This window comes from Cryptomeria japonica, chromosome 9 (assembly GCF_030272615.1).
Source record: "Cryptomeria japonica chromosome 9, Sugi_1.0, whole genome shotgun sequence".
In the NCBI taxonomy this organism is placed as follows: Eukaryota; Viridiplantae; Streptophyta; class Pinopsida; order Cupressales; family Cupressaceae; genus Cryptomeria; species Cryptomeria japonica.
The window spans coordinates 464,202,538-464,216,649 of record NC_081413.1 but is presented as its reverse complement, the minus strand read 5'-3'; positions in this window follow the sequence as shown (position 1 = coordinate 464,216,649).

The window sequence follows — 14,112 nt, the reverse complement described above, 5'->3', positions numbered from 1 at the left end:
ATTTTGAAACAAAATATACTTTATAATGTCTTATTTTTCATCTATTTTTGCCTTTAAAAATGCCTATTTTTCTTTTTAAACTATAGGGTCAAAGGATGGATACAAAACCTACAATAGTAACTACACATTTGATGAATGACCTTGGTTTGTAACATCAAATTTGAAGTTGATTCTCAAGCTCATTAGTGGAAGAGTAATGTTTGTACTTAAATGCAAGCACTTGACTATGTAGATATTGCAAGCTATATTGTCATCTACTTCATCAACTTTACTTTATCAACTATGTAGATATTGTAATACTTGATATAATAAAAGATTGGATTGAAAATGACTCCAGGTCATCTACTTCATTAACTTTTGGATGGGAAATACCTCCATTTACTTTATCAAATTTGTTCAAACTTAACCAAGTGAGTGATTGATGTCTTCCTCCCATACATTGTATGCTTTTCATAAATAGGATAACTAATTATGTTAATTACTAATACGTTTGTATCTTTTTCAAGTCAGACCACCTCTACAACATGAAGTATTTCAGAAGGTGGAATGGCAATAAATGTTGGGTTTATGAGAAAAGGATCCTGAGGTGAAACAAAAAATCTCTGTGCTTTATCATGACTCTCTTAGTAAGACATTGTTCACACGATTACAATATATAATACAAACACAGGAATGGGAAGCTTTGAGTGATTATTTCTCGCTAAATTACGGTTTGGATCTTCTTCTAACAATCTTAGTAGAGCATGAGTCAAATAATAGAAGTGAAATCTATTAGAAAGTATCGCTTCTCTTAAAAGAGGCATGTCTTTTAAGGAGATTCCTATTTTGGGAAGAGATAAATGAAGTACGAAATATAGAGGTGCAGATCGAAGTAGGAAATATAAAGAAATATATATCAGTCATTCTTCACAGTATTTAATACATGCAATGCCTCTTTAGTTTTTAATAAGCTAGAAAAATAAGAAATTACTTGTTTTAAATGGTTACACAATTTTTGTTCATCGACAAGGTATGAATAAAATGATCTGGCGTTGTACGAAATATTTTACAAACTAATGCTCAAGTCGGTGCTATACTATGACACAAACATAATTCAATGATGTTATAAGTAGTACAAAATATAATCATGCTTTGAAACCTGAGATGATCACTGTCAAACAAAAATTGAATGAAATGAAAGCCATGACGTGATCAACTCAATCAACTCAAGATTCTACAAGAAATATCATTGCTGCTTCATGTTCTAATATTTCGTTACCCATAGTGGGAGCATTACTGTCAACCAATGCATTGTCCAAAACGATTCAAAGAAAAAGATTAAGATTTGAAGCGCCCCCACTAAATCTTCAGACATCGATAGATCTTATCTCACCAATTGAATATACAATTACTGATAGAGAGGAAACTTTTCTTTTTCATGATAGTAATAATGGGAATTATTTTTTAATATTCACAACCACACAAAATTTACAATTATTGAAAGAATCTAAAAATTGGTTCAATGACGGTACATTCAAAATAGTGCCAAGTATTTTTCAATAGTTGTACACAATCCATGACTTGATAGTTGATGCAATATTTCCATTCATTTAGATTCTTATGACTAACAAAACAAGAACGGGTTATACATGAGTACTTGCAGAATTAAAACAACTTCAACCTGATCTAAACCCAAAAAATATACTTATTGATTTTGAAATAGGTTTCATGGGAGCTATGTTTAATTTTTTTCCAAATGTCAATATCCGATGATGTTTTTCCATTTCTCTCAATTCTCATGGAGGAAAGTTCAAGAAGAAAGTCTACAAAAATGTTACAGTGTCGATGAAGTCTTTGCAGCTGAGATCAAGAAAATTTCTGCATTAGCTTTTGTGCCTCAGATAGACGTAATTGATGCATTTGAAACACTTATACAATTGCCTTATTATATAGAACATGAGGATAATTTGCAAGGCATAATCTATTATTTTAAAGACACTTGGATTGGCAGACTAACCAAAAGAGGCAACAGACAATCACCCAAGTTTCTAATTGTAATGTGGATTTACTATTTAGCTATTCAAGATGGTCTTCCCAAAACCAACAATACTATTGAGGGATGACACAAATGATTTAGTGAATTACTTCAAGCATCACACAACTTAGTCTATAAATTCATCAAAGCAATGGAAAAAGAACAAGGTCTCCAAGAGAATAAAATAGAGAAATATATGGCTGGATGCACTGGCAATTAAGCAATAAAAAATACTATAACTCAAAGAAAGACTAAAATACTGGTTGACGGTTATGGCAACCGTAACATTTTAGATTATATAAGAGGTGTGACTCATTATTTGCCAATGTGATTGACAATTTGAATAATAAAGTGTTTCAACAAAGTACATGCAATTTGTAAATTTTGTTCTCCTTCCTCTATATTTTTACGAAGATATTTTGTCCATGGGTTATTTTTACCATGGGTTATTTTTGTCTTGGGTTATTATGACCCTGGGATATTTTTTCCTTGGGTCATTGTGACTGGGTTATTGTGTCCAAGGTTATTTTGGCTAGGCTATCGTGTCCTATAACCGTTCCAAGCCATGGTGGGATACCTTTTCCACTTCGTATTGCCTTATGTTCATTGAAGTCAATGATAAATCTCCATTTCAACCACACAATGCACCACTCTGTATTAAAGTCATTCTTCATAAAATCACATCAAATGAGTCTTGATAGATGGAGAAGCAGGTCTTAATATATGTACATTGAAAACTATCTCACAATTGGGTTATTATGAACAAGTTGTGGATTCAAGAAATAATATCACCATAAAAGCATATGATGACGAAGAACGCTCATCTAAAGGAACAATCACCCTACCTCTAAATGTTGGGCCACTAACAAAGGATGTGGTTTTCCAAGTCCTTGATCTTGATCTTACATACAACATACTTTTGGGACGTCTATGGATACATGAAATGAGAGTAATACCATCAATATATCACTAATATATTAAGTGACCACACATTGGAGTTGAAGTAACAGTCAAAGGTGATCCAAATCCATTCATATATTGAATTAATTGGCGATCGAGACCAAAAACAATAGTTCCAATCAATAGAGAGGCGACTCCATCTTCAAAGTGTGTTGATCCAAAATCATTGAAAGCTTCCACATCAAAGAAAGAAAAGCTTAAAGGAATGTTTAAGGACAAAGGCATGGGAGAATATAGATTGAATCAAACCATGTATCTAAGACAACTAATTGATTCTCCTAATAATTATGGATGACCATATCCTCCAAAGAAAGTATCCACAATTATCATAAAATGAGATCCCACTACATTCAAGAAATTGGATGATATGGAAGAAGACGACATCTACAAGATGTTTTATAAGGAACCTAAAGAAGAATCCAATCAAGACCACATCACAATACCACGTGAGAACTATGGAAAAGGCTTTAAGTTCTTACAAAAGATGGGATATGATGGAAAAGGCCCTCTTGGCTTACAAATAAAGGTATTGTAGAATAAATCCAACTAGAGTTAGTACCAAAGAAGCAGTGCACAAAAGGAATTGGTTTTGCACCATTGAGATTAGGTGGTCTTGATTCCCAAACAATGCTACAAATAACTGATCCTACCTCCACTAAAGATAGACAACAAGAGAGATTCTATTCCATAGACTCAAATGAATGGGAATGGGGTTTAGAAAACTCGTCTAGCGACTATGAGATTACAAAAAATTTCAGAAAGCGGGTGATCCCACAAAGGAAGATAAATTTAGAACGTTATTTAGAGTTGTTCAAGCAACATCATCTAGTTCTACATCTCAAGAAAAGTAAGATAGTGGAAAACCATGGAAAGAAACATTTTGGGATCCTCAGGCCTCTATGTCTTGAAGCTAATTGTCAAAAATGCGAAAAGTGAGAACTCCCGTTGCTAAGTGTCCATCTAGTTACATTGATTTAGATTTGTTTACAATCAAGACTAATGGGGAGAGTACTAGTGATGACCTCGATGATTGCATTGAAATACCCAAAGACTCTTGTGTCTTTACCCTTACGACTATCGACTTTGAAAACATCTATGGCCTTCCCCTTGTTCACTCACAAGTCATTGAATGGGACCAACAAGGGCCTCCACAACTTTACACATTCCAAAATGATGAGGCCTTCATTGACTATCTTGGAATAAGAGATGATCTTCCTCTTGGAGACCATAAAGTTGGATACACCATAGAACTAAAAAATGTGGCGTATTTTGGAGAGGGTGCCAAACCTTCTAGTCACAAAAATATAAAAATAAAATAAAACATGGGTCCTTTAGTGAAAACCACATTGTGGCACTTTCTAACCCCCAAAAAGTAAAAAGAAAGGATGCATTTGACAGTGTAAACCTCTTTGAGGTGCCTAAGGATGGAAGGTTTGAAATTCTCCCCATGACATCATATGAAGAAAAATAATCCATGTCGATCGAACAAGAAATCAATAAAAATGTTGGGATAGAGGAGGTATCACACAACATCTTCCTTGTAGAGTCATTGACAGAAATTGAGAGATTGAAGTTCACATATTTTTTTAAAGAGAGATAGATCAATTTTGCATGCTTATACATCAATATGCTTAGACTGGATCCTAATTTAGCTATGCATCACTTAACAGTTACTCCAGGTGCTAAGTCGGTTAGACAAAAACTTTGCAAAATGCATCCACATGTGGCAGTACTAGTAAAAGTGAAACTTGAGAAATTATTGGATGTCGGCTTCATCAAACCTAGTGACTATCTTGAATGGATTTCTAATATTGTACCTATCAAAAAACTAGACAACAACATCAAGATATGCAAAAAAATCAAAGACATCAACAAGGCTTCTCCCAAAGATGATTTTTTTTTGCCAAACATTGATATAATTGTCGATCTAACAACAGGCCATGCAATGCTATCACTTATGGATGGATTCTCTAGGTACAATCATACCAAAATAGTGCTTGAAGACCAACAAAAAACAACATTTACATGTCCTGGGGGCACTTTTTGTTGGAATGTCATGCCCTTCGGATTAAAGGATGCAGGTGCAACATATCAGAGAGCCATGACAACTATTTTCCATGATCTTATGCATGTCACTATGGAAGAATATGTGGATGATATCTTGAGAAAATTAGTTACAAGGGAAGAACATTTAGAAATTTTATTAGTGGTTTTTTATCATCTCGAAAAGTGCAAAGTCAGATTAAATCCCAAGAAACGTGTCTTTGGGGCCACCTTTGGGAAACTCCTAGGATACATTGTATCACAATAAGGTATTGAAGTAGATCGGGTGAAAGTTAGAGCCATATTAGAAAATGCCATCTCCAAAAAACTTCAGTCAAATTAGATATTTACAAGGAGGACTTCAATCAATCCGCAAATTCATAGCACAACTTGCAGATAAATGTCATCCTTTTTAGCATCTACTTCACAAGAATATCAAGTTCAAATGGGATGATAAGTGTCAACATGCCTTTCAAATTCTCAAAGAATATCTCCTAAATCCATCAGTATTGATGCCACCTATTCAATGAAAACCCATGTTACTTTACATATCAGCTACACCAATAGCACTAGGGGCACTCTTGGCACAACAAGATCATGATGGTAAAGAAAGAGCTATCTACTACATTAGTCACACACTGGATGGTTATGAGCTTAACTATAATCCAACTGAATGTGTGTGTCTTGCCATAGTTTTTGATTCACAGAAATTAGATCAACACATGCTAACTCATAAAATAAATCTTGTTGGAATAATTGACCCATTAAAATATCTACTCAATAAGGCAACTCTCACAAGAAGATTGGCTAAATGGGTCATGATGTTGAGCGAATTTGATATCAAATATGTGGATTAAAAAACCATTAAATGACAAGCTATTGTAGACCAACTCATGGATGCACCTATGATCGATGACACTTCGATTGTCTTAGAGTTCTTGGATGAATCCATCTTTACAATGAAAAACTCAAGATGTTGGCAACTATATTTTGATGGTTCATACAAACAACACGGAGTAGGAGCAAACATACTCTTTATCACACCTCAAGGGGATTAAATTCCCAAATCATATCGATTATAATTCCCTTGCAGAAATAACATAGCAGAGTATGAGGCATTAACAATAGTACTACAGATTGCAGTTCAATGGAAGATCCAAGAACTTCACGTTTTTGGGGATTCTCAACTTGTGATTTGTCAAGTAATTATGATTACCAAAATAAAGATGAGAAGCTAATGCCATATAATAAAATGGTGGATTATTTCAAGCAATACTTCACATAGATAGTCTTTGAACAAATTCCAAGAGATAACAATCGAGTTGCAAATGCCATGGATATTATTGCTTCTTTGATTGACACGCTACAAACTGAGACCAGATATGAGTTCTTGGTAGATAATCTTTTGGTCCCCTCATACGAGATCACTCCTATAGAAATGATATGTGTTATTGGTATTGATTCTCCTTGGTATGGTAACAATTTCACTTACCTTTGTGACAATATTCTTCCACCTAACCTTTCCAATAATCAACGTTGTACCATTATTCGCCAATCCTCTTGCTATGCCATCTTAGCCGATACCCTTTACCGACGAGGTCTAGATGGTACTCTTCTAGATGTTTAGAAAGTGATGAAGCTCAAATTGTGTTATGTGAGGTTCACGAAGGCATATGTAGTGCTCACTCTAGTGGTTTAGCCTTAGCCAATAAACTCATGAGGACTGGATACTATTGGCATGCTATGGAAAAGGACTCATACCGATTTGTCAAAAAATGCAAGTAGTGTTAGATTCATGGAGACCTTATTCATGCACCAACATAGGAACTTCAATTGATTGCCACTCCATGGCCCTTTTGTCAATGGGGGCTCAATCTCATGGGAAAGATTCACCCTCCATATTCGAATGGCCACAAATTTATAATCACATCCAAGGAGTATTTCACAAAGTGGATTGAGGTTTTTCCTCTCACCCGAGTCACCGAAAATAAAATCACAACTTTCATACTCAATTACATCATTTATCGCTATGGTGTTCCCCTTTCCATCATCACAAAAAATGGGTGTCCCTTCAAGAATCATGATGTTCATGAAATTTGTGATCGATTCCATATCCATAATTTCTTTTCCACTCCATATTACCCCCAAGGTAACGGTCAAGTCGAGGCATCCAATAACACTATCCTCAAAATCCTCAAAAAGATAGTCGATGATGGTAGCCATAACTGACATATCCAACTCAACCCTGTAAAAAGGGCTTATCACATAACTATATGTACACCTACTGGAGCTACTCACAATTCACTTATCTATGGTGTTGAAACTATCTTTCCCATTGAGGTCAAGTTACCATCTTTACAGGTTTATTTGCGCGATCTTATCAACAATGAGGAGTGCAAGTTTTCTCACTTGCAAGATTTAGAATTATTAGATGAGCATAGATAAACTACATTTAATCACCTCAAATCATATCAACAATGTATGAGTTGCAACTTCAATCACAAGGTAAAGACTCACACATTTGTTAGGAATTACATGCAGATAAATATTAGCACAGGAATGAAATACATAAATAATAACAATGAAGAGACAATATTTAATGTGATTCACCCAATCTCGGGCTACATCCACCAAACAAAGAATCCAATATTTTTATCCAGTAAATCAAAAACCGATTACAACCAGCAATCCCTTGCAACTCAATACCACTGCAAAATGCTATAAAATTCTCTACAAAAAACTCATAACTCTTAGCCTTTTTATCAAGACCTATGTCAGTTACAAAATTAGGGTTACAACATGGGGGGAAACCACACCGATAGAAGTAGGGAAAAGTTAACCTTCGAGTCTAATTAGGCTCCATATAACAACAACATTTGAGGTAGGTGACTTAGTCCTAGGAGAAAACCTAAAAATCAACAAGACAAAGAGAAAAAGGTTAAGTTTAGACCCAATTGGATTGGGCCTTATGTCATTACAATAGTCTATGGATCATGTGTATATCAACTATAAACACCAGAGGGAGAAATATTGGATGATCCTATCAACAACATGCACCTTCGCAGGTTAAAAACACAACTTTTTAGAGTATCCTAATAAAAAATAAAAAATAAATTAAAAAAAATACAAACAAAAAAAATTGTCACTTTGGTGAAAACCTCACAAACAAGCACCTCATGATACAAAAGAAGAAAAATTAAAAAAAGGTAAAGAGAAATACATTCATCCAACAATGAAAACCACTTAGGTAGCACCCTAAGAAAATATCATGGTAAAAACCGGGTTACCAGTTTTGGCAGTTGACACTCAATTGGTTGGTTTCACTATGTTGTCATTGATGGCATCATGGTATTGTGTTCTGGATTCATGTTTTGGTTCTATGGTGTAACGACAGGCACTTCACAGATACTTCACCGGCATCGACACCGACACCGACAGGGCAGGAGGATTTCTTTGGTTACCAACAATGCATGCTGACATGGTTTAGTAAAGGTTATTGGTATTGGAGGCCGACATATCTTGGATCCGGCATCGACAATTGATTTTAATGTTTATGCATTTATGTTATCTGGCCGACATGTAATTTGATATTATATATATCTTTGTAAGACGACATAAGGCTAAAACATATCATTCTGGTATAACACCGATTCACTCCCCCCTCTTAGTGTTATTGGTTTCCAACAATTGGTATCAGAGGCTTGTGCCTCGGAGGAAGTTTAACAGCTTGAGGAAGATCCTGAAACCAGAATCCATGGATATGGCTTTGGAGAAGCAACTTGAGATGACACTTGAAGATTATGATGCTGAAGGATTGAAGAACTTAAAGCTACAAGATGAAATGATTTCTGCTAAGGAATTCATTCTTGTTCTACAAGAGAGGCTATCATCTGTTCAAGCTAGGAGGAAGGAACTTTTGCAAAGTCAGGATGATGAAGAGAAAGATGCACTTAAGGAAAAATGTCAAAAATTGAGTTAGGAGAACATGGTTATGAAAAATGAAATGGAAGTTATAACTATGAGGATGTCTAAGGAGATTGAGGACATAAAGAAAGAGGAAGAAAATATTGATGTATCCCTGAAGAACAAATTTGAAGAATGTGGTAGGTTGGTTCATGAAAATGATATGTTGAGAACTGATTTGGTACAATCCCAGAGTAATGAACAAGAGTTTGAGAGACAAATGATAATTCTGAGAGAATATTTAACTACTGCAAGTGAGTACAAAGAAAAATTCAAGATTATCTCAGTATAGCTAGATGAGTTATTGAAGAGACAAAGGAACATTGGATATTCTAGTGGACTTGGATTTGAGCAAGGACAAAGTTCTGGTACTGCTAATGAAGATCAAAACCATAACGCACTGGTAAGGAAATTTAATGCTTATAATTTCAATGGTAGATGTTTTGTTTGCAATAGATTTGGTCACATGGCTAGGCAATATAAAAACAGAGCAATTCAGAACCCTGATTCTGCTCCCGGTAAATGTTCTAAATGCAATAAGTTTGGTCATAAAATGAAAGATTGCAGAATGAATGTTAAATGCTATGCATGTGGAAAATTTGGACATATGGCTAATTAGTGTAGGTCAAGCAATTTCACCGGTTTTAGCAAAGCAATTCAAAGGAACAATGTTACATGTTATGCATGTAATGAGGTTGGACATATTGCTAAGTTCTGTAGAAGCAAAAATCCACCGGTTGGTAATGGAGGATCAATTGAGAAAGCAAAATAGAAGGTTAGTGAAATCCAACAAGATCATACTTAGAGATGGGTTAGAAAGACTAAAGAACAATCACCATATGGGAATGCACCGGTTACTTATCCGACAGAAGAGGCTGCTCCTGCACCGACAAGGAGCTCATTTGGTAGTTGAGGCAGATGCCTTAAGGGTAGGCAAAATTCATGAAGATGCTGCATATGCCCCGGGAAGAGGTTCTGGAAGATGTTCTAGATATTGGAGATAATTATCCGACATGGATATGTTCTGAGCGTGATCCGATATCTTTCATTGACAGTCATTTATGTCAATGGAAGATTAGGGTTTTTTATCGAAGGTCAAAAGGTCGAATTGAATTCATTGTTAATCACCTTGCATTAAGAGTGACTTCAGAGTGATTCAGAGCAACTATGTGTGATCAAAGGCAATACATAGCAATCAGATCTCTTCTTGAGTGATCACACTAGTGTTTAGAAAAAATTGTTGGAGGTTTTCACTGAGAGCGATCAAAAGGTATTATATCTTTAAACATGGAAGCAAGATCATCATCTATTCCTATTTTTGTTGCAAACCCGACTGTAGTAGAGGTCAAGGACCGCTCCAGGCCAATTTTCAAGCGGTATCCATATGTGGTTACCCTAGAAGATTCGGTTGGAGCATTTTCTCATGTTCCCGAGGGAGTTGTCTATATAGAGGATGTTAGGGCATATATTCATTGTCACATCGAGGAATTGGGAACTTCATAAATTAAGGGCACGTATATGAGTGAGCTGATGGGAGAATCTGGAAAGATCAAACCGGCATACAAACATATTGAAGACCTAGGGTTTACAGACATTCCGGATATTCCAGAATTTGAGGATGAGATAATCAGATTTGTTCTGAGCAGAGTACATGGGGAATTTATATGACTAAACAGACCTTACAAAATCACCAAGGAAGCCATCCAGGCAATCACTGGTTTGCCATCGGTTGGGCAACATCCAGACAAGAAGGTTTCAAATGATTTCATGAGAAAGATCACCAGCGCGACATTTGACAAAAGATCCATGAAAGTGAGCACTATCACCGACACAAACATCAAATTTGGTAGCATGATCATTGGGTATAAGGTAACTTATTCAAACCGACTGAATTCTGTTTCCAGTTCATGCATTTTGGCTACATACAAAATGATGAGAGAGGATGTAAAATTATACCTATGCAGTTGGATGCTAGATGAGTTCCTAATCAACTTAGGGAAGATTAAGGGTGAAAATAAGGGTACATTTTGGTATGGCAACTTGTTAGTTTTCTTGATGTTATATTTCATGAATGATACACTCGGTTTTGGTAAGAGGCAATGGGTATTTGACATCCTGGTAGGGAGACAATTGAAACAGTCAATTGCTGCTTTAGGAAGTCAGAGAGATGATAAGGTATGGGGATATTTCAAAGCATTCCATAAATCTATGAGGTCTAGGGTAAGGGTATCTGAGCATATTATAAAAAAATATTCAACCAACATATGCTTCATGGTAAAGAAGGATGAGACACTCATGGAAGCAGCTAAGCCCCAAAAGATTTGGATTGAAGAAATGGGCTATGAGGTGGATGCATAGGTTCTTGATGCCTATGCAAAAATGTTTATTGATACACTAATAGATGAGGCAGAGAAGTCCTATGGTACTACACAACAAAAAATTAAAGAGGTTGAAACATAGTTCAACCGGAAGAAAAGAGAGAAGAAGGAAGGAAAAGCAAGCAAATTTGTGGAGAAGGTCTCAAAGGACATAAAAGTACTAATTGATGTTGTCCCATAGAAAGGTAGAAAGAGGAAGGATCCTGAAGTTCATATTGAGCCTATTACTGCAGAATCAGAATCCGAGGATGACACACCGTTGGTATTTAAGAGGGTTATTATGAAGAAACCAGAGGAAACAAAGGCAGAAGCTAAGAAGCAACTGGTTAGGAAGGTTACAATCAATATACCAACACAAAATAAAGCACCAAAAGCAACATCTTCAGCTACATCAGGTACTACAAAGAGGAAGAAGGAGAATGACACTGATTCTGGTAAGGTTCCACCTAAAACTTGTGTAGAATTAGTAGATGAAATCACTAAAGATGGTATGTTGAAGAATGTTCAATTTTACTATGATCACTTAGAGGAGGATGAACAAAGAGAGATAGAGGAAGCAGTCTTATTATACTTGGATATTTATAAGAAAACCTTAATAGAAATAGAAAATCAAATACTGGATGAATTGTATAATATGTTAGATGCTAGAAGACTGTCAGCTATGCAAGAAGATAAACATATTAAAATTCAAGAGCTATTATCTATCTATGTTACTATTGCTTCAAATGAAATGGAAAAAACACTTGAGGTGGTAGACATAAAATTTTTCAATAGCAAACATAGGATAACTAGCTTGATGCTAGGAAGACTAAATGAAATAATAAAGGAGACTCAAAAAAATGGGTTAAATTTCTTGGAGAAAATAGGGGATTCTTTACTTCACCGGAAACCAAGACAGACACTGTAGATAGCCCGGTTGAAGGAAAAGGAAAGAGGATTATGGGTACTTCACCCTCAGTTTTGAAAAATATTAAGATAGTGAAAATTGAGCCCCTAGTAAATACAGATGTACAGACAAATATTGAGATACCGGTTAATACAAAGAGTGAACAAGCCAATATTGTACAGGATACTAATATTGAGGATAATTGCCCTTTGGATACAAATGTATAGGTTGAGGTTACAGTTCCAGTTACATAGATTGCGCCAAGTGGTGAAGCCACTAATGCAAGTGAGGAGGTTATAAAGGATAAGTCTTCAGAGGAGAAGGCAGGGGAATCTGACAGGGAACCGATTGTTGGTCCATCATTTTGTCAATTGACACTTCACAGGTCGAAAAGAAAAACATCACAAATATGAGTCTCACAGAACTGATGATGATGGCAACACAAAAACTGATGGAGGGATCCATAGATAAAGGGATTATAGATCAATCAATCACTGTTTTACACATATTGGTCCCAGAGTGTAAGATTGAAAATGAAGCAAGCCCATCTGGCAAGCTTAAGATAATCACTGAGCACATTTCAAAGGATTTTCAATCCTTACAACAAATCTCGAACATGCAAGCACTAGAAAGGTTTACTCAAGCTAAGAGAGTTGCATTTGATCAGGTAATTGAATCAGAGAAGAAAACGATTGATGAGAAGTTGATACTAACAGAAAATTCTTTGAAGCAATGTAAAAATATATATATAGGGTATGTTGTAACACTGAAACACTTACATCTAATATGGATAAAAATATGAAAGAAATTCAAGAGAAAATTGCAAGTATAGCTAATCCTTTTGATGGACTGATTTCATTGACTACATTAATTGATGGTCAAATTTTGATTTTGGAGAACTAAATTTATTTTCTTGAGAAGGAAAGAGACAAAATAATAAGAAGAGCTAGAAGTCTGAGAGGCTTGGTGAGTCCCCGATTGGATTCACTCAGTGTACATAAGAAAGAATGCATGTATATAGTGGGAAAGCCCACACCGATAGAGGTAAATGAGAAAGAGTCTTTTGCATATTTATTGAGTGAACTTGTATCTATTTCCAACACATTCAAAACCATCTAGGATACTTATCTTGAGTTACTGGAGAAGGCTTATCCAGAAATTTTGAAATTTGTCAAGCTTTGATAAGACATTTTTGGGATATTCATTGTACAGTTCTTATTCTTTGACATTCTTTTTGAATTTTTGATGGAATTGATGTCAAAGGGGGAGTAGTATAGATGTGAAAAAGAATAAAAAGAGTTGTATACATTAGGGGGAGTAATGGAGTCATGGAGTTTCGAAGATATGGAGTATTTTGCATATTCAGCTCAGGGGGAGCAGGGCAGGATGAAACTGACAGATGAAACCTTGACCATTTTTCACATGAGTGTTGCCATCAATGCCAAAGGGGGAGATTGTTGGCAATTGACACTCAATTGGTTGGTTTCACTATGTTGTCATTGATGGCAACATGGTATTGTGTTTCGACTTCATGTTTTGGTTTTATGGTGTACCGATAGACACTTCACAGATACTTCACCGACACCAACACTGACACCAACAGGGCAGGAGGATTTATTTGGTTATCGACAATGCAGGACGACATGGTTTAGTAAAGGTTATCGGTATTGGAGGTTGACATATATTGGATCCGACATCGATAATTGATTTTAATGTTTATGGATTTATGTTATCTGACCAACATGTAATTTGATTTCATATATATCTTTGTAAGCCGACATAAGGCTAAAATATATCATTCCGGTATAACACAGTTTCACCCACCCTCTCAGTGTTATTGGTTTCCAACACCCGGTGCTATGTGTAGA